Below are 26,013 nucleotides of genomic sequence, written 5' to 3' on the forward strand. Positions count from 1 at the left end.
TGTTCTCGCGGACAATAGATACGACAGTACTTAGCAATCTCTCGCATTATTCTTTCACTTGGGTTTGCTTCAGGATGCCGTATGCTGGATAGCACGTGTTTGATTCCCAGGCGTTCCAATTCCCTTTTAAAAATCTCAGAAGTGAACTGCGCACCGTGGTCCGATAACAAACTCTCAGGTTTCCCCGTGGACGGAATTATCTTGTTTTTCAGCTGATTTAGCGCCGTCCGGGTATTCGCCTTCCGTACTGGACACAGTGTTACGTATTTACTGAAAACATCCATGCATACTAATATGTATTTCAAGCCTCTACTCGCTGCAGGAATTGGCCCATACCAATCTATTGCGAAAAGTTTTCGTAGGGAGTAACGGTTTCGGTTTTTGCTTTAATAGGTAGGGGTTTGGTTTCACCCGCTGGCATATATCGCAGGTCTTAAGTAACCGCTGAGCTGTAGTTCTCAACTTAGGCCAAACGAAGGTTTCTTGTAGCGTCGCAGTAACCTTATCAATACCGGCATGTCCTGTGGCATGATGTGTAAGCCAGATTAATCCTGTCTGTAAATTAGAAGGTACCACTATCCGTAACCGGGTGTGTTCTTCGTCCACAAATTTGTGGAACATGCCATTGAGGAAATGGTAGGATGCAGCCTTCTTCTCTGCTTCAATGTATTCTGGGGTTCCTTGTTGCAGTTCTTTCTTGAAATACTTCACCATGAGACTAGTGGCAGGGTCTTCTAATTGCTCATGTCCTATGTTTCGCACCTGGTCTAAGACTTCCTGATCTTCCTGTCCCAGTGTTGTCAAGTTTATTGAAACTTCTTCCGGATTCGGATTACGGCTCAACGCATCTGCCAGTACATTCATTTTCCCCGGGCAGTGCTCAAAAGTTAAGTCAAATTGCTGGACATATAACGCCCATCTAGTAACACGCCCACTCGCTAAATTTGTCTTTAATACAAAAGTCAGAGCCTTATGGTCTGTTCGGATATTGATAGAAAAACCATACACATATTTCCTCCAATAATTTAGAGCAGTGACTATTGACAACATCTCTAACTCTGTCGTGGTGTACTTTATTTCATGAGACCGTAATTTTCGGCTCATGAAGGAGAGATACGTTATTGGGTTTTCTTTCTCGGGTGTTTCTTGATATAGTACCGCACCTATTCCCACTTCTGATGCATCTGTCTGTATCACGAACTTGCGAGTGTAATCGGGATATCCTAGCTTCACAGACTTTGCCAGCAGTCCTTTAGTATTCTGAAATGCTTGTTCATGTATCTTATCCCACTTCCAACGATTATTTACTTTCAATATGTCTTGTAGTGGAGCGACCGTTTCCGTGTAACCTGGACAATGATTCGCGAAAAAGAGACATAAACCCAGGAACTGTCTAATATGCTTCACACGACTAGGTGTGGGAAAATTCTGTATCGCGGCTATCTTCGTAGGGTTAGGCCTTACACCTGTTCCATCCACTACATGGCCCAAGAATAAAACGCTCCTCTGACAGAAATGAGACTTCTCGAAGTTTATCTTAAAGTTACTCTTATTGAGGTCTTCCAGTAACATGTCTACCTTCGTTAAGTGCTCATCCAGGGTCTTTGAACCTATTATTAAATCATCCACATATTTGAGAGTAAACGCCTTTACTTCCGGGCTTAGGTTCGCTTCCAGAGCACGGATAAGAGCGGAATTTGAGGTTTTCACACCGAAGGGAAGGCGGTTAAAGCGATACGTCTGATTGTCGAACATGAAGCCTGTCAGCATGCTTGTTGCAGGGTCTAATACAATATGGAAGAACGAAGAAGTCAAATCGAACGTACTAAAGTATTCCATATCACCGAATTTTGTCAATAAGTCCTTTATGGCCGGGGCACACTCATATTCGGGCACTAAGCGGCCATTTAATACACGCGCATCCAAACACAGACGTATCGAACCGTTGGCCTTAGGAACCGTACAAATGGGGTTCAGGAACGGCGTGGCCGCCTTTGATATTATGCCGTTTCTCTCCATGTCCTCTATTATACCTTTGACTTGGGAAAAGAATTTTTCCGGTATGGGATATGGTTTCTGCTTATATGGTTCCCAATTTGTTACGTTCAAACGGTATTGAAAGTTAGGAATTTTTCCTGGCTTTGAACCAAAAACTGTCGCATGCCGCTCCAAGATATCTTGTAATCTCTTCTTGTCTTCCTCCCCAATTTTAGCTTCCGTGATTTTCTGTGGCTTTATCGCCTCGAAATTTTCTCTCTCCGCTTCGCCCTCTAATTTGGCTACCATGATCTCACATGTCTGAGAAATCCCTTTATAATCCTCGAATTCGAACGCTGGCCTGTCCTCAGATTCACTTATGTTCCCGTCTTCTGCTGCAGTTAGCCAGATTCTTTCCTCCTGGTGGTAATCCTCATTCTGATTCATCTTAACCTCTTCGGGTATCGGACTTAAGTGTAATCTAATAACATTGTTACCCATGTCAATATTTGCCTGATGTTCGCGAAGAAAATCTGCTCCTAATATCAGGTTATACTTCATTTTCGTGAGCACTACGCACGGGTGAGATATGACTGATCTGCCTATTTCAATGTCCGCTAAGACTTGCTCCTTTCATACAGTTGTCTTATCTGGTACGATCCCTCTGACTTTCAGCTTAGCGATAGGGATGGAAGGAACTCGTGTTCTAGTCTTTATTTCTGACAGCAATGCTTGAGAAATAACGCTGATTGACGCGCCTGTGTCTACCAAGATACGTGTCTTTAAACCATGTATGCGTGCATATATTATTGGTAACTCTTTAACCGTCTTGACATCAATTTTAATGTGGTCGTCTAATAAGTCCTCAGGCCTTATTACCCAACTGTCTACTGTCACCGTCATCCATCCTTCTTCACTGCCCTCCCCTTCAGGGTTTAGGCTACCTCCATTTGTGGACCTTGTAGTTTTTTTTTAGCTCCCGCACTCCCCCGACTATACTCAGGCGCGTGAGGGTTCAAGTTACACCGTCGGTTTTCGTTAATGTGTTGCTGCAGTTCTAGACTCTGTGCACCGCACTGTATCGGATTCGCCTGCTGGATGGCATTCCTCCAATTCTCTGAATTGTTACGTTCTTGCTCTAGCTTGTTCACATACTGCCTATGTTCTCTCTCACGTTCCGACTCACAAGGTCTGTAATCATTTCTATGCTGTTGGTGGTCCCGCCTTCGACTCTGGTTCCAGTCGGAGTAAGGTTTTCTCGCCACGTTCCTTCCCTCGTACCGTGGACGATATTGTCTATCTGGCGGTCCGGGGTTATGACCTGCCGGCGAAACGTCTCTCCTTTCTTTGTAATTTCTATACCTTTGCTGATTATTCCTATACCAGGGTCTTCCATTCGATCCCCTTTGTTGCCGGTTTTGTCCTTCCTCTCTCATCCATCTTGATGTCTGGGTACCCGAGTCCTGAATTTCTTGCCGGCTATTTCTTCCGTGTGGGTGTTCTTCTGGCATCACCTCCAGCGTGTTTATCGCTTCAGTATGCCGAATACGAGGCTGACTCTGTAACGAAGTTTGATCTAATTGCCTTAAAATCGTTTCAGCCTCACTAGCTGTATCAGCGTTGGCGGCGATCAAAATTCTTTGCACCTCGACCGGTAGCTGTTTCATGATGGTCGTAATAACTTCTTTCTCTGGAGGTGGGTGGTCTAGTTCCCGCATTTTAATTAGCTGTGAAATGAAAAAATCATTAAAGCGCGTGGGCAGCGTGCTAGCATATTGTCTAGCATATAGCTCCAGTCTTAAATTCTGTTGGACCGAGAGGCTCCAGTATCTCCTGAGAAAGGCTTCCTTAAAGTCCTCATAAGACTGGAAGGTGTTCTTGAAAGCAGTCATCCACTGAGACACAGTCCCTCCTAAAAATCTCTCTACTGTTCGGAGTCTTTTCTCCTTCGGTATCCGACAATCTTCCATGTACTCTTCAATCTCCCTGAGAAATGAACGGGGAGTGCATTCGTCATTAGCTAAGAACTTCTTAGGTTTGTCCTCGTTTGACCTCACTATATTATACACGGGAATGCTATTGCCATTCTCCGGCATTGAACTTGGTCTCATTGGCTTCTGTATTTTCAAAGACTCGTTAACCGCCGCTGGCTCACTTAAGGGATTGCCCTCTACTTTTTCTACCGGCACCTTTATTTCGTTTGATGACATCAGCACCCTTTCTCCTTTTCCTCCCTGATGTGGTCCTGGGTCGATCCTCTGCGTCCAGTCTCCATGGGTTGCTCGTTCATGAAGCCGTCTTCTTGAGGGATGGCTCGTTCATGAGGCCTTCTTCTTGAGGTTGTGGTCGGCAGGTCACGTCTCACACGTCTCTCGAAACACAGCACGAGTCTTCACTGGAATTAAATGCCTACTTTATTAACAGGACAGCATTCCCGGTACTTTTATTTAATTTTCGATGCAAAGATCAGTACTGGCGATCTGCGACGTTAAAGTCATTGTTCCCCTTTAACTGCTTAACCGCACACGAATGTATATAGGCAATATCTACTATCTGAAATCAGCAACCTAATCGGTCGAACAAATTGTCATTATCTCATGCTCGACTGATTCACACCCATAGGTATAGCAGGAATAACACAGATGACTTTAGTTTATACTTGCACTTCTTCCGCACTTCACACTATATTTACGTGGTTACCCGTACCTCTTCATGATGACGTCTACACGTACGGCATTGTCTACAGTCGGTTAATTAGGCACTTGCGATCTCACTGTAAAGCGTCTAAATACACTCGTACGATTGAATAATTACTGGAAAGTTTACGGATCACCGATTCATTGAATGAACATTATCGCAATTGCATTAAAGTAATCACCGTCTTTGTCATAAACAAAGGTTTCTGGCGCGAGTATCAGCAGAAACGCGACGTGCACGGACTGCGGTCTTATCATGGACTGATCACCTCCTTCCACCTTTCTCTGCTCTTATAGAATCCAGGAACCCACGCGACTCGCTGGGAAGTCCCGGGAAACAACTTGAGATTGGCATGTGGCCTCGAAACATTTTCTCACGGCAGTCGGCCTCCCACGTAGTTATTTATTCAAATATATATTAATAGACTTTGAGGCATCTATGGCTTCGGAAAATTCTGGCACTGATTCCCATCCTATTACTTTCCTGTAAAACCTTCAAATATAGGAATTATGACTCAATTTCCATATCGTGGTGAGCCTGTCTGTTCCCGCTGAAAATCTCTGTTAAGGTGGCAGGTCTCTCCCCCAGACAACTCCCATCTCTCTTTCTTTCTTCCTCACATATTCTTTCTTCATCGCACATGACCACGCCTTGCCTCGGGAATCCCCTTCTCGATTCCCGCTCTCCGTATAGCATCACGCCCTCACAGTTAGCGTCCTGTTGAGCATTATTTTATCAGCGTTAAATATCCATTCTTATAACTAACAGAATGGTACAATACATACAATAATAATAATAATAATAATAATAATAATAATAATAATAATAATAATAATAATAATAATAATAATAATAATAATCTCCGTCTCTGTTGTGTAGTGGTTGGTGTGATTAGCTGCCATTCCCGGAGACCCGGGTTCGATTTCCACATCAGCCGTCCTCGAAGTGGTTTTCCGATGTTTCCCCCTTCTCCTCTAGCCAAATGCCCGGATGGTGCCTAGCTTAAGATCACAGCCGCTTCCTTCTCTTTTCCTTTATATCCGTTCCAATCTTCCCATCCCCCATCCAACAAGACCCCTGTTCAGCATAGCAGGTGAGGCCGCCGTGGAGAGGTACTAGTCCTCCACCCCAGTTTATCCCCGCTTGAGGTGGTAGAGGTGGGATCACTCGCTGAGTTCGGGGAAAAGCCAACCCTGGATGTTAAACGGATAATAAAAGAAATAATAAAAATATGCCTAATTATTTTTTTTGCTAGGGGCTTTACGTCGCACCGACACAGATAGGTCTTATGGCGACGATGGGATAGGAAAGGCCTAGGAGTTGGAAGGAAGCGGCCGTGGCCTTAATTAAGGTACAGCCCCAGCATTTGCCTGGTGTGAAAATGGGAAACCACGGAAAACCATCTTCAGGGCTGCCGATAGTGGGATTCGAACCTACTATCTCCCGGATGCAAGCTCACAGCCACGCGCCTCTACGCGCACGGCCAACTCGCCCGGTATGCCTAATTATTCTATTCCATATCGACTGTTTATTTATGAAGAAAATTAAGAGAAAAAACATTCCAAAATTATAGTCACACCTGCTCGCCATGAGAACAGTGTGGTACAAATTTCGAGCTGAAGTAAACTAAATGCTGAGGTACGGTATGTAGATATGTTGGCTGTTAGTCAATACTGAGTCGAGTTACGCAGGCGCAGTATAGAAAGTACACATTGCATAAAATGGTTTTCTCTTACGTTGTGGCTATTACGTTTGAGGTCGTGTCCCACTACCCTCAAGTTCAGTGACAACTGATCTACTTTATATTTTTCCTCCTTGCAGGCGCGACATGATGGTAGGTCACTGTCTGCACACTCTGACGTCAACAGAGAGACTGCCGTACCATGGAGAATACAGGTTAGTTCCCCTTGTTCGCTTCAGAGCCTCCAGGCGAATACCCGTTAGGTGTAGTGATCACTTTTTATTTCATCTCCGGTAAAAGTTGTATAAAACGTGCAATGCTATACCCGATTTGACTGCTGCATGAGTAATGCAGTTATGCGTTTTGTTGCCCGGAATTAGAAACTATAGTCCTAAAGGCGATGGACATACGCTCCCCTTGTCTTTAGAGTAATAAAGAAACAAACCATGTGCGTTATCTACACGTCGAGGTTGGCAACCTAATCATTGACCTCAGTTAACCCAGAGACCTCAGATTTTAGGCAAAATCCTATTTTGTTCCTGAAGACATAACTTAAAGTTAAATTGTATTTACAAGTTTTATGTATTTATAAGGTTAGAAACGGTGGTCCTGCATTGCCTAAAAATGCCTAAATTGACGTTAGAACCTATATTTGCCTATATTCCTATAATTCTTATTGTTTACCCCTAAATGGATTAAAAGGGGTTGATTTCTTTTTTTGCTACGGGCTTTACGTCGCACCGACACAGATAGGTCTTATGGCGACGATGGGATAGGAAAGGCCTAGGAGTTGGAAGGAAGCGGCCGTGGCCTTAATTAAGGTACAGCCCCAGCATTTGCCTGGTGTGAAAATGGGAAACCACGGAAAACCATATTCAGGGCTGCTGACAGTTGGATTCAAACCCACTGTCTCCCGGATTCAAGCTGTTAGAGTCGTGATAATTGGTATTTAGAAGATCCTTTACTATTAATGAGACAAGAATTTTTAACGGGGAATTCACTTAACGGTGGGGGGGGGGGGGGGCGGGGAGTGTGAAAGGCAGTGAAAAAAAGTGAATTCTTTTTATGGGGATACTTATATTTCAGAACTGAAGGTAACAGACGTGAACATTGGTATTTGGAATCTCCTTTAAACATAAGGAAACACGCCTTCCTTAACAGCAGTGGGGTGAAAAAGGAGTTGAGACCAATTGATTTTACTGTTCATTATGTACTTATTCTGATCATAAACTGATCATTTTTAATCTTTCCTGGGTTCGTTTTCAAAAACAATCTTTTCTTTTGGAGTACATAAAGTTAGATTACAGTAGATTCTCCTGGCATATAAATACACATTTAAACACATTTGAAATAAACGATAGGAATGATATTGACCGTGCAATTGTTCACCTCTATAATAAGATCAATAATTCACGGAAGTGTATCATTCGTGTCGCCAGAAATCTCGCGCACTTGCCTACGCACGACGATGGTGCTTGTCATATTGTCAGCAAAGACAAATGGCAAAGGATGTAATTTACCGCCAAGTAGCGGTCTTGCATCTTGCTGTGGGTTCCAGACCACCACCACCAATAATAATAATAATAATAATAATAATAATAATAATAATAATAATAATAATAATAATAATAATAATAATAATAATAATAATAATAATAATAATAATAATAATAATAATAGCCGTGCTCAGTGGCTCAGACGGTTGAGGCGCTGTGGCCTTCTGACCCCAAATTGGCAGATTCGATCCTGGCTCAGTCCAGTGGTATTTGAAGGTGCTGAAATACGTCAGCCTCATGTCGGTAGATTTACTGGCACGTAAAATAACTCCTGCGGGACTCAATTCCGGCACCTCGGCGTCTCCGAAAACCGTAAATGTAGTTAGTGGGACGTAAAGCTAATAAAATTATTAAATAATAATAATAATAATAATAATAATAATAATAATAATAATAATAATAATAACCTAAATTCAACTAATATCACCCATCCTAATAATAATAATCATAATAATAACGTTCTGGACCGTCGTAAAAATGTGCGGACCGCGCTGGAAACGGGTCCTGGTCGGGTAATGACTACGAATACAGTCCTGCCGTGGGTTCAGTACCGTCAAGGCACCCAAGACGACACCACGCCGGATCTCCTGAAGGATTTGATCCATATTAAAATGCTTATAGGAGAAGATGGCAAAGATTTAGGGACCCAACTGGCCGGTGGAATACCTGGACCTAGCCCGGGAAGTACGAAATCGATTGCTGGAAAGAAAGATTGAAAAATTGGGAGGAACTTTGCCGTAATCTCTCAGAAAACGAGTCAGATCCCGAATTTTGGCGGATTATATATAACTGTTAAGCATTTAGTTATAAATTTAATTATAATACCGTAGCGAAGCACGAGTATCTTGCTAGTGTTACCATATGAATAATAATAATAATAATAATAATAATAATAATAATAATAATAATAATAATAATAATAATAATAATAATAATAATAATAATTTGGAGTATGGATCAAGCAGAACAAACAGGACACAGATTATAGAGTATAACAGCGCAAGAACATTATTCATCGACAAAGGAAAAATACAGCATTGTGCAATATGTCCCGAAGAAATAAATGTTCACGATTAAGTAAATACATTTTTGGGATCCGTGAATTTATTGAAGGAAAATATAGGCTTGAACGTCGTGTGATGTGAGAATAACGTGCATCGCCACTTGCCTTTAGTACGTATTACGTCATGCACTTCCCCTCCATGCTCGCTGAGCTGCTCTCGTTCCCGAACAGTGGAGAGCAAACTGGGGACACTTGGGGACAAAACATGACGGCCTCAGTTCCTGGAAGCGAACTGGAAGCCATCAGTCAATCGCACCCTGCACCCTGCTGAGTTAACGAGTTCGAAGTGATCCTTGTTTGATGTGGAGATGTTGCCAAATCACTTTCTTCCACACTCTCTTCACTCTTTACCCTTTGTTCGTGTCGAGTGCAATAGACGATTTGGCATTTCCGTCTACAATGGACGTAGTAAATCCCGTACCCCGCTAACAGACACTGAGCTGCCGCTGAATAGTGGTGGTGTGAGGCGAGGTCGTGATGTTTTGCACCCAAGTATACTCGAGAGGAAATTTGAACCCATCAAAAAACCTGTTGATAAGCGAAGTGAAGTTCCAACCAATCAGAGACACTATTTAAATAAAAATGACCGGAAATGAGCTACTGAAGTGTAAAATGAAAATTTCCGTACACTTTTAAGTGTGGAAAGAAGTCAAATTCGCCTTAGTCTGGAATAAAATGTCTTCGCGCACTGCTGACTTTACAAGATCGTTCTGCTTACTGAGAACAGTGTTTCATTACTTGGCTGGAGTAGATAATTACAGGTCACATTTACTTCACAGCGAGCTCGTTGATACTCCAGTAAATTCAGACCGAGCGAGTGACAGCACGGTATGAATCACGTAGCTATCAGCTTGCCTTCGTAAGATAGCGGGTTCGAACCTCACTGTTGGCAGCCCTGAAGATAGTTTTCTGTTGTTTCCAATTTTCACACCAGACTAATGCCGGGTCTGTACCTAAATTAAGGCCACGGTCGCTTCCTTCCCACTCCTAGCTCTATTCTATCCTATCTTCGCTGTAAGACCCGTATCAGTGCGACGTAAAGCACATCGTAAAAAAAAAAAAAAATAGTAAATTTAACTATTATAGAATCGAGGTCTTTCATACCTAGGGTCGGATACTTTTCACAAAATTTGTTTGAGCGCTTTTAAAACTAACTGCATTTTCCTTATTTTTCAGAGGCTTGCATGACGGACGCTTCACATCTTTCACCACTGCGGAGTAATTTGTAAGTAAACATTAAAGCTCACTTAACCCAGTTGCATTATTTGTCGTAAAAACAATCCTTCACCACAAAGATTAGGAATTAATATCACATAACAAATATAACATTTTGGAATACATTTAAGTCAGTGCTTTCTTTCTTTAAAAAAATAATGTTAAGGGGTACCCTTAGTTTGAACTCGACAAAACACCACCACCTCACAATGTTTCTTTCTTTCTTAATCGGTTTACCCTCCAGGGGTAGTTTTTCCCTCGGAATCAGCGAGGGATCCAACCTCTGGTGTGGTCAAAAGGACAATGGAATATTCGCAAGAAAGGAATTGCTTTGGACAGATCTACACTGTTAGTCCGGGCGACATCGAAAGATATTACCTCCGAGTACTACTTCTGCACGTCAAAGGACCGCAGACGTTTGATGATCTATGCACAGTCGATGGAATACTATGCAACTCACTTGAACAAGCTGCACAAAATTTACACTTAGTCATTAATGATGCCGAATGGAAAAAATGCTTGCAGGAGGCAGTTAGACACAAAATGCCAACGCTTTTCGCTATCATCAACATATTCTGTTCTCGTGACAATACACCTGAGTTGTGGACAACAATTCAGAAGATTTTCAGAGACAGAACACACTACCGGAAGCCTACATTTTTTAAAATTTGATTTACGTCGTAAATGGCGACGATGGGACAGGGAGGGACTAGGAGTGGGAAGGAAGCGACCGTGAAAATGGGGAAACCACGGAAAACCATCTTCAGGGCTGCCGATAGCGGGGTTCGAACCCACTATCTCCCGGACGCAAGTTCACAGCTGTGCGCCCCTAACCGCACGGCCAACTCGTCCGGTACTGGAAGCCTACAACCTCACAATGCAATAATTGAATAATAATTTAAAATATCATGGCAAATCTTGCAAACAATTCAAGCTACCGACCGTCACACAACATATAACAGAAGCCTACAACGTATGGGCAAGACAGCTTATGAAAAGCTAAACGTAGAATCTGAGAACGTCTTACATGTAGTAAGAAATAAAATTCCCATGTAGTAAGAAATAAAATTCCCAATTGTTATCTCACTGACGGATCGGGGGGCTCCGGTAAAACATTTGTCTACCAAACATTGTATCACATTTTACGAGGTGAAGACAAGGTTGTTTTACCAGTTGCATAGAAAGGTACTGCCGCCAATCTCCTACCAGTGGAACGCACATCACATTCGATTTTCAGACTATATGTACTCATCTTAAATACATCGGTCTCATCGATTCGCACTCACACCAAAGATGCACAACTTCTTCGTGACTCAGACATCATTTGGGACGAGATTTCAATGGTTCCGACGCGCTAAGTGTCGTCGATCGACTTTTAAAGGACATCGTGAAATGATCTCCCTTTTGGAGACAAAATAATTGTTGGGTGGAGATTTCCGTCAGGTGTTACCCGTTGTTAGATAAGCCAGTAGAACAGCCATCGTTGAAAATACAGTTAGACGGTCGCCCTTAAGGTCACATGCTAGAATTCATAAGTTGGCTCAAAATATGAAGGCAAATGATGATGACGTTTTCACTGAATGGTTACTTAGCCCTAGAACACAAAACCTCGTAATATTTACGACTGCACTTTCCATTTATTATTTTGCAGCAAACTCATCTCTATGTTAACAAATATCACACATAGCAGTTTTTTTTCAATCGGGAATAATCTATCCACTGATTGTCATCATATTATTTGCAATTGGCCAACTTCTGAGACTGACTGCAACATCACGTTATTCACATCTCCATGCCGCTAGGTCCTCCTTATGCTTGTGAAGGTCCTCAAAAACATCGCACATAACTGTTACATTCATCGGGAGAAATTTCCGCACTGATTTGCACGGTGTTCTTTGCAGTACCACCGCGAACACTGGCTACAATGTGACGTCATAATTCGCCTTTATTTATAAGGAAATGTGTGGGAAATTGTCCTCTTCGTGTCGTTGGACCCAGCTTCCACTTGAGAGAGTCCACTTTTAACTCCTAAAGCTCCTCAAATCATTATCCGGAGATCAGACTGCAAGCTCGAGATTTCAAGTCTTTTCTCCATCAGCGGTCTTGTAAGTACTTCACTCAAACCAAACCAAAAATCAAACCCCACGGCACTTAACGCCCTTAGGAGGGTCTTGGCCTGCCCAGCGACCGCTGCTCAGCCCGAAGGCCTGCAGATTACGAGGGGCGTGTGGTCAGCACGACGCATCCTCTCGGCCGTTATTCTGGGCTTTCGAGACCGGGGGCGCCATCTCACCGTCAGATAATCCTCAATTCTTAGCACGTAGCCTGAGTGGACCTCGAACCAGCCCTCAGGTCGAGAGAAAAATCCCTGACCTGGCCGGGAATCGTACCCGGGGCCTCCGGGTGAGAGGCAGGCACGCTACCCCTACACCACGGGGCCGGGAAGTACTTCACTCAGCTGGACAATAATGTTCAGATTTCTCAGAATGGATTGTATACACTCATCCTAACTGGCTTCTGGATCTTCGTAGTATTATTTTGTTCATTTGACTGCTCTGCACGCTCGTCATCAGTATGAACTGGTACAGTATTGTTTTTTGTATACTTTCCTGTTCTTCGTCATCACTCGACTCATTATCATCACTTTCCCCCTCTTCTTGAAGCATTAGTGCAATTTTCACACCAAAATCCGGATCGTTTCCTCTTAGGATACTTATCTAAAACAATTAAAATGGGAAAAAGACTAGTATTTTCACTGGTTGAGTTTATACAGGGTGTCTCAAACATTTTCGGTAAAATTGAAACAGGTGATAGTGGGTCCACAACCGATAGGGAACCAATGGTCGGAAATGCATATTTATTGTGTTATGGACATACATAGCGGACATCGCATAAAAACAACAACGTAGCACATAGTAATCGCTCAAAGTGACGATCGCCAGTCGCAACGTGTGTATTGCAACGGCGCAAGCAGTTCTGCCGTGCTCTCGCAAAGATCCCCGGTGTTTGTTGTACAGTAGCACAGGCAGCGGGTGATAAACAGCGTTCACCCCTGAACACCAAACAACGTATTGTACACACCTTAGCTCATAGCACGAGTGTCATGTGACGACCGCTTGCATTGCATCGGCGCATTAACCTATGCCACACGCACACCACTATCACTCGTGTCAGTTGTTCATTGCACTAAGCAGCTTGTGATGTGTCCATGGCGAGGTGTGTTACTGTGCACAGTGCATGACGCGGAGTCAAAGATGGAACATTACTCGCCACGAGAGTTGAGAGACATGCATTCAGTGTGCGGTGTGACAGGATGTAGTGCCCGTAAAGCAGCACGAATGTACAGAAAATGCTTTCCCACCAAGCATCATCCTAAATGGAATTAGTTTATCTCCACTGATACCAACATACGAGAGACGGGGTCGTTCACGCCACGGAGAGCCGGCCAACATACCCACCAAAGACATGTCCCAACACCAGACTGTGAGGAGATGGTGTTGGATCATGTGGCCGACCACCCAGCAATAAGCACCCGCCAACTCGTCCGTGAAACGAACACTTCGAAGGATGCAGTGAGGAGAGTACTGATTGAAGGTACGTAGGTCGAGTCATAAGTCATGGCAACTATGTTTTTCTCGCGAACAGGAGACAACACGGAAAATCTAAGATATGCATTTAGAAACGTACGGTATGTACTTGCGTATGATGCCACTAGATGGAGCATGTAAACAACGGTGTGGTCTAAGCATGCCACCAATTTCAGTGTGTGAGTGAGAGCGTCACAAAATGGAAGTCAACAAGCACGAGCAACAATCGTCATCCAGTGCGTGAGGGGCACACTGCACTTTGTTACAATTCCTTCTTGTTGTACCCATTGCGCCATGCAGTGCGAACCAAACGTCCAGATCTTTTGGACAACGCCATAATCCTACACGATAACGCGACAGCTCACACAGCAGCCATCGTTCAGCGTCGCTTACAACGGTAGGGATGGGAGGTTCTTCCACACCCGTCTTATTCGCCTGATCTGAGTCCATGTGACTATGATCTAATCCCCAAAGTCAAAAAGCCATTACGTGGACAACGGTTTGCTAACAAAGAGGACATCGTAACAGCATTTCGGAGAGAGGTGTGACACGGTAGCGATACACATGCAGCGAATGGTATTCAGCGCCTGCCCCACCGCTGGCAAAGCACAGTGAAAACCTTGAGTGATTATTTCGAAGGTCTGTAACTAGTGGAGACCTATCCTTTGTACGTAGTCTTGTGTATTCGCTGTCTATATACCATAATAAAACAATGTTTACCAATGGCCTGTGTTCTGTCACTTTCCTACGAGAATCTCCTGAAGTCAGAATTTGTCTTCAGGCACTATGCATAAGTACATGCCCTATATTTCCGAATGCATATCTTAGACTTTCCGTGTTGTCTGCTGTTCACGAGAAGGAAAAAAGTAATTGCCATGACTTATGACTCGACCCTCGTATTACACCCCTATCACAAAGAACATGTGCAAGAACTGCGACCAACGTATTTTGAGCCCCGCGTTCATTCCTGTCAATGGATTATCCACCACAGTGCTGTAGTGCCGAACTTTGTACAGTTTGTGTTGTTCACGGATGAGGCCTCATTCACACGTGATGGTGTTATTAGAACAGCCGCAACAGCCATGTCTGGAGTGAGGACAATCCCTACGCCACCCACATCGGTGGCCACCAGCAACGATTCTCTGTCAATGTATGGGCGGGCATTGTCCAAGATCACCTAACAGGACCTTATTTGTTTCCTCCCCGTTTGACTGGTCCACGTTACCCGGTGTTCCTGCGAGATATGCTGCCACAGTTCCTGGAGAATGTCGCCCTGGTTTTCCGCGAAAGGATGTGGTTTCAACACGGCGGTGCACCAGTCAACTTCGATGTTAATGTCCGCGAGCACCTGAAAAACACGTACCCTCGTGGTTGGATTGGAAGGGGAGGCCATATCCCATAGGCAGCTCGATCATCTTATCACACACCTCTGTACTTTTTCCTCTGGGGTTACGTCAAGTCGATGTATGAACCCCGTAGAAATGGATGAAGATCTGCTTGCTAGGGTCCAAGCTGCCTATCGTGCGGCAGAACTTCAAGCGCCGTTGCGATGCATGCATTGAGACTGGCGGTCGTCACTTTGAACAATTACTATGAGCTACGTTGTTGTCTTGAGGTGTATGCGGTGTATGTCCATAACAACAAATATGCATTTCCGACCACTGGTTCCGTGTCTCAATATAATCGGTTGTGGACCCACTATCAACTGTTTCAATTTCACCCAAAAGGTTTGCGGCACCCCGTATACGTGAATATATCATTCTCTACTAAATACTTACCTTCCCGTAACTGCACCATGTAAACACAAAAGCTAGTAAATAGAACTCGAAATAGAACTCATCACGACAACTTTTATGACGAGTTAGGAAGGTACAACCATGGACAGCAATGTGGCAGGCGAAGACAGTAAAAATATCTCATTTTTCCCAAATCGCCGTCGACAAAATTACGAGGTCTTGTATTCTAGGGTTAAATTTGGTAACGGTGATTTAAAGTTAAAAAAATTACTGCAATAAAGCGATCATAATTCCGAAATATTGTTATTACGATATTCAATGCCACAGAAAAAATGAACAAAATGTTTCGCAATTCTATTCAACGGCGATAACCGAGCAGAGGTCCGGCTCCATGGCTAAATGGTTAGAGTGCTAGCCTTTGGTCACAAGTCCCCTGGGTTCGATTCCCGGCAGGGTTGGGAATTTTAACCATCATTGTTTAATTTCGCTGGCACGTGGGTAGGGTGTATATGTTGTCTTCATCGTCATTTCATGCTCATCACGACGTGCAGGTCGCCTACGGGAGTCAAATCAAAATACCTGCACCTTTTGAGCCGAACATGTCCTCGGACACTCCCGGCACTAAAGCCATGCGCCATTTCATTTTTTTACCTAATAGAGCAGGGATGGCCACGGCTCTATCGTGGGTCTACGTCTCTGTATCGGAAGACGGAGAGGGACTGGTCCCCACCGTCGACTGTCCTGAGAATGGTCCGTGGTTTTCCATTCTCCTGCACTATGGTGAATGCCGGAACAGTTACTAGTACAGGCCACGACCGCCAACCCTCTCCGACAAAAATGTCCTGGTCTGAGAGACGGCGCCACCCTATAGGAATCCCGCCTTCCACTTCAGGGGAGGAATGAGAACATTTAGTTGTATTGTGGTAGCAGTATCAACGGCGATTTTCTACCCAAAAACGATTATTGTACAAGAATTAATGAATATGTCACTTCCAATCTGTTGCCTGGAGAGGAAAATGTTTACCTCTGTTCTGATTCTGTCCAACATGAATAAATAAACAACGTTCAATTGTATCCCCATGGAATTCTTGAACTCCTTAAATCCATCCAGTTTACCACCTCATAAATTACCTTTAAAGAAAAATGCTATTATTTTAATTAAAAATCTAAATGGAAATCAAGGACGAATTCATGGTGCAAGATTAGTAGTAACTCCCTTAGACGAGTACAAAATCACTGCTAAATTCATTCACTCCGATAAAACTGTGTTCCTTCCGCTCCAATCGTGCCTTTCCAAATGATAAGGAAACAATTCACAGTAAACGTAGCCTTCGCTATGACCATTAATAAGTCACAATGCCAGACGCTTCAAAGGGCAGAATTGTATTTACCAGAACCTATTTTTTCGCATGGACACTTACAGGCCTACGTGGCTTTTTCACGATTTCGTAGATTCAGTGATATTTATGTTTGTGTTAAAGACGCATACGGCCAAAAAGTAAAGGAGAATCACATTGTAACTGCTCACATTGTTTTCAAATAAGTTTTGTAAAGTAAAGAAGTTTGTTGAACGAAATTCACATCTTTATTTTTTAATATCTAATTTAAATGTTGAAACATTCCTTAGTACACACAGTAGGGTTCCAATACTACGAACAACGTAAAATTAAGCAATTTTCTCACTTGCACCGGAAGTTGAAGGGCTAAAGGACCTGGAAAAGTTTCAAATTGTGACTCATGGATATCTCTAAGAAACTGAAAAAATTCAAAAATCACTTCCGGTGTAAATGCAGTTCCGGAAAAACAACACCAAATAGCTTGTTTCTTTACTTGCTTTCTTTTTTAATTCACATCCTAGCTAAATTAACTTATTTACATAATTATTTCTGCAATGTATTCTTTCGTTCAATACCCTTAGGCAATTTTTAACTTTTTTTAAATGTCCATACGGAATGTAGTTATAAGGGCTTAAGTGAAACTCTTCATTGACTCACATTGGCACTCGTAGTGGTAGAAAAAGGCAAACTTAATCTAATCGACCGGATAACGATGATTAAGAAAAGGATTGTACATTTTAGGATAAATAAAGAATATATTCTCATACGTTATTATATATTATTTACCTAAAATTCGTAGCTCATATCCCTAGGAACATTCAGTTGCTTGTATGAAGGGCTAGAACTGTAGATTTTTAAAAGTATTTTATAATTAAATATATTGTGTATATAATTACAACAACGTTTTACAACGAGATCGATAATTATGAATACTCTTGAAAATAAAATAACCTTTCATTAATAAATACTTGCATTTAATTATTTCCAAATATTTACATTCGGTGACTGATCACGATACGGTGCGAAATATTCGCGCGGGTCAACCAGTGAAAATCCACAGCCTGTTTCCAGTCATTCGACAGGAATAGAATGAATGAAGCCCCCATCTAGCAGTGACGATAGGAATTGTGCCGGCAGTCGAAGCCTATCGCACTCTGTTGGGACAATGATTAAAGAATGACAGATGAAATGAAATGATATTGGAGAGTGTTACTGAAATGAAACATGACAGGGAAGACCGGAGTACCCGGAGAAAAATCTGTTCCATCTCCGCTTTGTCCAGCACAAATCTCACATGGAGTGAACGGGATTTCAACCACGGAACCCAGTGGTGAGAGGCCGGCGCGGTGCCGCCTGAGCCACGGAGGCTTGGTTAGCTAGAAATAATAATAATAATAATTATTATTATTATAGTAATAATCATTACCATAGTGTGGCCTCACCTACTGTGATGCAGGTTGCACGTCTTCGGAAGTGGTGCTACTTAGGCGACCTGCCTACCAATTTCGATCTTCCGAGTGTTCTGCTAGCTAACAACGAACGCGTAATTCTACTGGAACGGATACTATGTATTTCTGCCCTTTAGTCGTGTTTCCTGATATGGGGTTGAGGTGAGATGAAATTATATGAAATGTTTTTACGGTCGGATGCCTTTCCTGATGCAAATCTCAGTCAAGGAGCTAATTTAAGATTTAATGAATGGTGCTGAATGAAACTAGGTAAGGAGGTGGGAAGAATTGCCTTTGGCCTATGAATAGGAACTCTCCCGCCACTTACCTGAAATTAAAGATGGAAAATCGCAGAAAACCATTCTCAGAACAGCCGACGATGGGGTTAGAAACGACTCGTCTCCCGACTGCAGAGCTTGGCTCCATAGCCGTAGCGTGTTAACACGCGCGGCCACTGCGACTGGAACGGATAGGCCTACTACGGCTGAATTAATTATAATTTTGTCGGTTGACACCGAGTGGGTCACCGGAGATCTTTAATATGCCAACAAAAATGGCATCGAGTGCCAAGATTTTTGACCGTGCTTCAAAAATCGACTACCTCAACCAGGATCGAACTCACGAATTTGTGATCATAAATCGGACACTCTACCGAGGTAGCTGATTTGTCCCTGTGACATTTCGATTGTAACAGAAGGCTGAATTTCCAGTAAATAAAATTGTCTCCAAGAATGAATGGTATGTCAGGATTGCCCAATATAGGAATAAACACGTTGTTCCTGGAGCTGAGCCCATCAGAATTTCTGCAAGAACATTATTTTTGTCTGGCTTTACCACAGCCAATCTCATTCCGTTGCTTAAATCACCATCAACATTTACCTACAGTAGATTATAAAGATAAATAACGACGCACCCAAAATTTATGTCTACATTGTGAAACTAGGGTACTAGTTAGAATGAAACCTAATGTTGAAGATGGTACACACACCCATTCCTTGAGCTGGAGGAAATAAAATAACCAGTGGAAGGTTAAAATCCCCGAGCCGGCTAGGAACCGAACTTGGAACTCCTGGGACCAAACGCCAGTTAATCAGCTAACACGGAACTAGACAGCAGCCAATAAGAACATAAGATACACTCTTATATGCATAATAACATACTTTCACGTAGAACGTAAAATGAAACACTCCTTAGGCCTCGGAAAACTAATATCGTGGGGTCGAAAAAGAGCAAGAGTTGGCCAAGGGAGGTCAGATAGTAAAAAATGAACTGAAGAGTCTGACACCAGTATGAATGAAATCGATTTATTTATGTATTGATTAGGTCCTATGTCAATTTATTTACTATATACAGATATGTATGGGGTCCGAATCATTTGCTGAATAGTCAGCGTTGAGGCTTTCAATTCGGAGGGTCTCGGGTTCGATTCCCGGCCGGATCAGCGATTTTAATCGCGTCTGATTAATTCACCTGGCTCAGGTGTTTTGTGTTTGTCCCAACACTTTCCTCCTCATATTCAGACAACACACTACACTACCACCCATTACAGAAACACGCAATAGGTAGGGATTACATCCCTCCATACAGGGTTCGCGTCAGTAAGGACATCCGGCCATGAAACAGGGCCAAATCCAAAGGTGCGACGCAGTTCAACCAAGTAGATGTGGGAAAAGCGGTAGAAGAATAAGAAGATACAGATATGTATGAGAGATACAGTAGCTCCTTGGCTGAATGTTCAGTGTCACAGTGGGCAGACGGTCCTGGATTATATTGTCGATCGGGTCGGGAATTTTAATCGCCTCCGATTAATTCGTCTCGGGCACTCAACACTTGTGTCAACATATGTTGCCATTTCCACCTCTCCATAGGGATTTTATATACAGCAGGTATATAGATTTGTAGACAATATGCCTAACGAAAAGAGGAGACAAACTACGTAGGTGAGCCGAACTGAATGGGTCAGACGGTTGAGATACAGGCCTTCGGACCCCAACTCGGCATGCTCGATCCTGCCTCAAATACGTTAACCTCGTGCCACGAAAAAACCTTCCTGCGGGGCAAAATTCTGGCACTTTGGCGTCTACATAGGTGAAAGGGTTCTTTCAAAGTATTACATAACAATTACGTGAGTAAACACCGGTACTGTAGCTTATTTCCTTCAATCATTCCGTTATTGCTAACTGCTATAAGAAATTGCATGCTTGAGAAGTTCGTTCCTCCATTAACCACGGCAAGTACGAAGAGTCTCTGTAAGCACAGGGTAATCATCGTGAAGCACGCAAGACCTCTTCAGCGAACAATGACTCTGGCGCTCGGTGCAAGTCGGGTTCCCTCAACAGACAACAGCGAGCACACTCAACTCTATAGGAATATAAATATGATCGTAAAATTTTAAGAATTCTTCAAGTTCAAGCCCCCTTGAGGGCAAGTTGAATAGACCGTTAGGTGAAGCGAGAAAACATTTTATTTTTAATGTCAGATCATGTGAGGATAGAACACTCGACAAACATTACACAGTACTCTGCAAAACCAACAGTATTGAATATTGCCAGAAAACTGCCACAGCCATGACAATGGATACATCACCATGGAAGAACAGCTCACAGTGCGAAGGGGTCACTTGCCCTTCTGCAAACACACTTTGGAGATACTAGCGTGAATTCCCGTACCATTCCGACTCGGAGTGACTCCTGAGATACAGTGGTAACGATTGGGAATTAGAAGAGAGAGAGAGAGAGAGAGAGAGAGAGAGAGAGAGAGAGAGAGAGAGAGAGAGAGTGAGAGTGTCAAGATAACAAAATATACGTGACAATATTCACACATATGACACAGTAATGACAAGTGTAACGCTTAAAAGTAAGATAGTCCTTGACGAAAAATCCACTTTAAAGTTTGAAAACATGATTCTTCTTGTTATAACGTATTTAAGACATGATAGTCTTGATTAATCTTGATGTGAGGAAGTAAGCCAAGCTTTAATGCTGAGTATTAATTGGGTATGTGTTTAAAATCTTGAATATACACATTAAAATCTTGAAGCTGTTGTCTTGTTGTGACAGTAAAATTGATGTCTAAATAGAGGAACTACTTTTAAATAGAATTGACGTATAACTTTAAACTTTAAAGCCGTTGTTACACAGCAATTGTATTCAAAATCACTTTGGGAGCTGAAATTTATTTCGAGTTATCGAAATTTCCAGTTGTAGAGAAGACCGTTTTTTAGCATGTGTGTGTGTGTATGTTCAGTCTTCAGCCCGAAGGTTGGTTGGATCCTCACCAGCTCTGCCATCAGCTGTCATAGATGGCCTAGGCATCACTGAAGAGGCGTACTAGGGAAATGAGGAGTGAGGTAGTTTCCCGTTGCTTTCCTCACCGAGCCAGAAGTTGCTATTACATATCAGTCTGCCAAGCCCACTGAAATGCATACACCAACCGACCCTATGAGCAACATTTTCACACCATTCATAGCAGGGACTGGCTGCAGAAGGATTGGCATTACTAGCATCGCTCATACCTCAGTCACTTTCATATTGTCAAAGCCAAGGATAAGACAGAGACAGATCAATGAAAGTAACAAAATTACTCTAGCCTATACCAGAAGACTTAGTGCACTGTAAACACTACATCTCGCCAGCAAAGACAGTTTGACCATGTATAGCACATAATTGAATCACATGTATCTACGGGCTTATACTGAATACATTATTTTAACAGCATTTAAAAATATAAAAAAAAACTATTTTACGGCATTTTAGAAGACAGGATACAGTACATACAGTAGTGAAACAAGAAACATACCTCTGTTAACACCTTTGGAAAAAACTCCGTTAGTCTCTTCTGTTTTTACTGTTAACATTGAAACTTCTAGTCAATACCACGCAGCCGAGATTCATAAATAATAATAATAATAATAATAATAATAATAATAATAATAATAATAATAATAATAATAATAATAATAATAATAATAATAATTTGTTTTTGCTTTACGTCCCACTAACTTCTTTTTTACTGTTTTCTGAGACGCCGAGGTTCCGGAATTTAGTCCCGCAGGAGTTCTTTTACGTGCCAGTAAATCTACCGACACGAGGCTGACGTATTTGAGCACCTTCAAATACCACCGGACTGAGCCAGGATGGAACCTGCCAAGTTGGGGTCAGAAGGCCAGCGCCTCAACCGTCTGAGCCACTCAGCCCGTCTATTTCATTCATAAATGGAGCTTGTCATCCGCGACTTCGGGGGTTGCTTTCGTACGTGACCACTAATTAACTCACTCTAGAAACAGTGAGGCTTTGCCGATTTTCCGATCATTAGAAGTTTTAGTTTTTTGGTTCCCGTCATATTAGCTCCCAGCATCACTGTAAACCTCTCTTTACTTATTAACTGTTCCTCACAAACCACAAATGCCGTATTGCACAGTTAATGTTGCACAAAATTTGAGTTGCAGAGTATTTCTTTTGCTTCAAGAGAAATCGGGAAATTCGTGTAACTGAATTTCGAGTAATAGAGAAATAAATACACGCGAGAAATAGGACAAACGGCTGGGAAATTGAAGTTTCTTCGAGATACTGAAAATTCGAGGAATGAAGCTTCGAGATATCAAGGTTCTACTGTATTTAGGCGTTGTAGTAAGGATGTTGTTTAAATATAAACAACGTGAGGTGCGCAGATGACCCCATTTTGGTCGCTGAAAGTAAGGAAGAGTTCAAGGACATCATAATGAAAGTTAGAGAGCAGAGTGAGAACATTGGCCTGTACCTGAACATCAAGAAGACGAAAATCATGACAAATGGTTTACTATTAAACGTTGAATTAATCAAAGAGGTGAATAGTTTCTGTTTGTTGGGATCAACCATCAGTAGAAGTAGCTCAAGCAGTCCAGAAATTGGCCGAAGGCTTGCCCTTGGAGGAGCAGCATTCAAAGGTCTAGATAAGATCTTCAAGTGCTCAAATTATCATCATCATCATCATCATCATCATCTGTTTACCCTCTAGGTTCGGCTTTTCCCTCGGGCTCAGCGAGGGATCCCACCTCTACCGCCTCAAGGGCAGTGTCCTAGAGCTTCAGACTCTTGGTCGGGGATACAACTGTGGAGAATGACCAGAACCTCGCCCAGGCGGCCTCACCTGCTATGCTGAACAGGGGCCTTGTGGAGGGATGGGAAGATTGGAAGGGATAGGCAAGGAAGAGGGAAGGAATCGGCCGTGGCCTTAAGTTAGGTACCATCCCGGCATTCGCCTGGAGGAGAAGTGGGAAACCACGGAAAACCACTTCCAGGATGGCTGAGGTGGGAATCGAACCCACCTCTACTCATTTGACCTCCCGAGGCTGAGTGGACCCCGTTCCAGCCCTCGTACTACATTTCAAATTTCGTGGCAGAGCCGGGAATCGAACCCGGACCTCCGCGGGTGGCAGCTAATCACACTAACCACTACACCACAGAGGCGGACGTGTTCAAATTATTCCATGCTAAAATCAGAATGGTTTAGTCTTTCCCATAGCTACATGTGGTTATGAAAGCTGGACCGTAAGGAAGCGAGTTAGGAGGTATACTGATGCTTTTGAGCTCTGTTGTTGGAGAAGGATACTGCGTATCCCTTGGACTGCCAAGAAGACAAATACATGGATCATTCCAGAGATCAAACCAGATCTGCCTCTTGAGGCATTCATTACAAGATTTCAGCTGTCACATTGTGGACACATTATGAGCCCCTCTGATTCATTGCTTGGGAAGGACAAGAGTGCGGCCAGCATTTTTACAAGTTGCTTTACGTCGCACCGACACAGATAGGTCTTATGGTGACGAAGGTACAAGAAAGAGCTAGGTGTGGGAAGGAAGCGACCGTGGCCATCTTCAGGGCTGCCGAAAGTTGGGTTCGAACCCACTATCTGCCGAATACTGGATGCTGGCCGCAGTTAAGCGACTGTAACTGTCGAGTTCGGTGCGGCCACCATTGATATGGATCAACTCCATCAAATCTAATGTCACTCAAGGATCTGAAGCGTATGGTTGAAGACCGAAATATCTGGAGGCAGTCCATCCATGCAGTCGCCAGGAGTCAACGTCGACTTGATGGCCCCTGATCATCATCTTCAGTAAGGATGTAAAGGACAGGGCGTTTAAATCACAGGTAAGATCACAACTAGAGTACGGTTCCAGTGTACGGGACCGTCAACAGGAATACTTGAATCGACAACTGGAAAAATCCAAAGAAATGAAGCACGATTTGTTCTGGGCGATTTACGACAAAGGAGTAGTGTTACGAAAACTTTGAGTGGGTGGGTGGGGGAGACTTGGGAGTTAGGAGACGAGCTGCTCGACTAAGCGGTATGTCCCAAGCTGTCAGGCGAGAGATGGCGTGAAATGGTATTAGTACACGAATAAGTTTGTGCTGTGTTTTAAAAGTAGGAAAGAGGCTAAAGTAATTAAAGTTGGAATTCAAAATTGCAAATTCAGGATTATGTTCGTTTATAGGAAAAGGAGTCAGGGATTGAGATCATTCACCAAGGGAGATGTTGTATAAATTTCCAAAAAACATACCAAATCTCACGGCGTAACAGCCCCGAAGGGCCATAGCGTACCAAGCGACCACTGCTCATCCAGATAATGAGGTGCAGTGTGGTCAGCACGACGAATCCTCTGGGCCGTTACTCTCGAATTCCTAGGCGGGGCCGCCATCTCACTCAGATAGCTCCTCAATTCTAATCACGTAGGCTGATTGGACATCGAAACTACGCTCAGATCTAGATAAAAATCCCTGACCTGGTAGGGAATCGAAACCGGGGTCTCCGGGTAAGTTGCAGGCACGCTACCCCTACACCGTGGCGCCGGGTGGATAACTATCCATTCTCTTTGAAATTAATTAAGAAAGGACTGCCACCGGGGCGACTGCCCTAAATACAGATCAATGATGAATTATTGAACAGAGGACAGAACTAACCACTCTATTCCAATTTTTCTTCTATTCCTCAAGATCTAAAAGTTTTCTTGGCCTGTACGGAGATGGCATCGCTAGGGATACACTATAAATATTAATACCTATAGGCCTACCCTAAATGATTACAATATAAAAGCATAGGCACTGCGTTAAGACAGGTCGCCTAATATAATTTTATATTAACAATTACAATGGCATCCACACTAGTAGTGGAGGATTATTAATTATTTCGTGTGGCTATTCCTAGTCTGCCGGCCCCATGGTGTAGGGGTAGCGTGCCTGCCTCTCGCCCGGAGGCCGCGGGTTCGATTCCCGGCCAGGTCAGGGATTTTTCTCTCGACCTGAAGGCTACGTGATTAGAACTGAGGAGCTATCTGACGGTGAGATGGCGGCCCCGGTCTTGAAAGCCCAGAATAACGGCCGAGAGAATGCGTTGTGCTGACCACACGGCCCCTCGTAATCTGCAGGTCTTCAGGCTGAGCAGCGGTCGCTGCGCAGGCCGCCCTTTGAAGGTCGTTAAGTGCCGTGGGGTGCATTCCTAGTCTGGTGCAATCCTTGTAAGGCAAACCCTCCAACGAGGGTGGGTAGCATCTCCCGTGTATATGATACTGTGCGTTGTTATAGTGGAGGATAGTGTTGTATGTGGTGTGTGAGTAGCAGATATAGTGGGGGCATTACAAACACCCAGTCCGCGGGCCAAGGTAAAAATTTCCGAACTGGCCGGGAATTTAACCTGGAGCCGTCTAAACCGAAGAGCACTACGCTGACCATTCAGCC

The 26,013-nt window shown here is 43.3% G+C and overlaps 1 protein-coding gene across 1 annotated transcript in view; it reads left to right on the forward strand.

The window, feature by feature from the left end:
• LOC136876145 (protein yellow) overlaps positions 1 to 26,013 on the forward strand; it is a 175,253-nt gene that overhangs the window by 76,769 nt on the left and 72,471 nt on the right. The window contains exon 2 of the mRNA XM_067149853.2: positions 10,151 to 10,199. The gene's annotated coding sequence lies outside the window, so the exon portion shown is untranslated. The remainder of the gene's footprint in view (positions 1 to 10,150; positions 10,200 to 26,013) is intronic.

Source organism: Anabrus simplex, chromosome 6 (assembly GCF_040414725.1).
Source record: "Anabrus simplex isolate iqAnaSimp1 chromosome 6, ASM4041472v1, whole genome shotgun sequence".
Taxonomy (NCBI): domain Eukaryota; kingdom Metazoa; phylum Arthropoda; class Insecta; order Orthoptera; family Tettigoniidae; genus Anabrus; species Anabrus simplex.